At 31.6% G+C, this 1,631-nt stretch overlaps 1 non-coding gene across 1 annotated transcript; it reads left to right on the top strand.

Moving 5' to 3' along the window:
• Positions 1-239: 239 nt before the first annotated feature.
• Positions 240-346, top strand: LOC115834508. The gene has a single exon (XR_004029456.1). It is a non-coding gene; the product is annotated as a U6 spliceosomal RNA (small nuclear RNA).
• The last annotated feature ends 1,285 nt before the right edge of the window (positions 347-1,631 follow it).

Below are 1,631 nucleotides of genomic sequence, written 5' to 3'. Positions count from 1 at the left end.
GAAAGGATAAAATATTTAGTGTTCAATGCATTATTTAATATAAAATAATATGAACTAAGTAATTCTTAAAAACCTTGCAATGTTCCATTCTTATTTTGAAAGATTTGTAGAAGTTAGATGAAACATTTTCAGTCTCATAGAATTGACGTGGTATGTTGAGCTTATCATCCTTGATGCTTCTTTAGGGTTACCTGGCCAAGGGTCTTTGCCCACGATTTGTCTTTATTAAATCCAAAGTACTACTCACTTCAGCAGCAAATATACTAAAATTGTGATGATACAGAGAAGATTACCATGGCCCCTACACAAAGGTGACACACAGATTCATGAAGCATTCTATATTTTTCCAGAAAAGATTGGGATTCTATTTTCAAAGTGCTGAAAGAAAAAAAAACTGTCAACCCAGAATTTTGTATCCTGCCAGAATAAGCTTTATAAATGAAAGAGAAATGACATCTTTCCCAGACAAGCAAATGCTGAAATAATTCATCATCACTAGACCAAACTTACAAGAAATGCTCAAAGGAGTTCTTAACATGGAAATAAAAGGTTGACACTCATCATCTAAAAACACATGAAAATATAAAACTCAGAGGTCTTATAAAAAAATTACACAAAGCAAGAAAATGAAGAAAGCAAATAGAAACATTACAAAACCCCACAAATCCATAAAGACACACACACACACACAAACAGAAAATAACATCAAAAGAAACAAAGAATCTACAAAGCAACTAGATAACAATGAACATTATGGCAGGAAATAAATTCACATATATATATCAATTTGAATATAAATTGATTAAATGCACCACTTAAAAGATAGAAATTGGTGGAATGGATTAAAAACAAATCATAATTCAACCACATTCTGCTTACAAGAAACTTACCTTACTTGTAAAGACACATAGGGTGGTGGTAAAGAGATGGAAAGAGATATTCCACACACACAGAAACCAAAAGCAGGCAGGAATAGCTATACTTATATTGGATAAGACAGATTTTACACTGACAACAGTAAAAAAAATGACAAGGCCATTAGATAATGAATGACAGAGTTTGATTCAACAAGAATATATAACAATTTTAACTATATATGTACTCAACACCGGATAACCCAGATTCATAAAACAAACATTACCAGACCTAAAGAAAGAGACGTACAGCAATACAATAATTGTAGGGGACTTCAACAGCCCATTGATAGCACTAGACACATCAAGACAGGAAATCTACCAAGAAACTGTGGACTTAAATTGGACTTTAGACCAAATTAATCCAAAAGACATTTACAGAACATGCTACTTAACAACTGCAGAATACACATTTTTCTTATCAGTGCATGAAACATTGTCCAAAATAGACCATAATTTAGTCCATAAAACAAGTCTCAATAAATTTTTGAAAATTGATATTATATCAACTATCTTCTCAGACCATAGTGGAATAAAACTAGAAATCAATTCAAAGAGGAACTGTCAAAACTACATAAATACATTAAAATTGAACAATCACATGAATGATCTTTGGGCCAATGATGAAATTAAGAGAGGAATTTAAAAATGTTTCAAAATAAATTAAAACAGGGACACATCATACCAAAACATCAGGGATACAGCAAAAGCAGTGCT

This window comes from Nomascus leucogenys, chromosome 3, assembly GCF_006542625.1.
Source record: "Nomascus leucogenys isolate Asia chromosome 3, Asia_NLE_v1, whole genome shotgun sequence".
NCBI lineage: Eukaryota > Metazoa > Chordata > Mammalia > Primates > Hylobatidae > Nomascus > Nomascus leucogenys.
The sequence above is the reverse complement of the archived record's forward strand: the minus strand, read 5'-3'. Positions and strand labels throughout refer to the sequence as shown.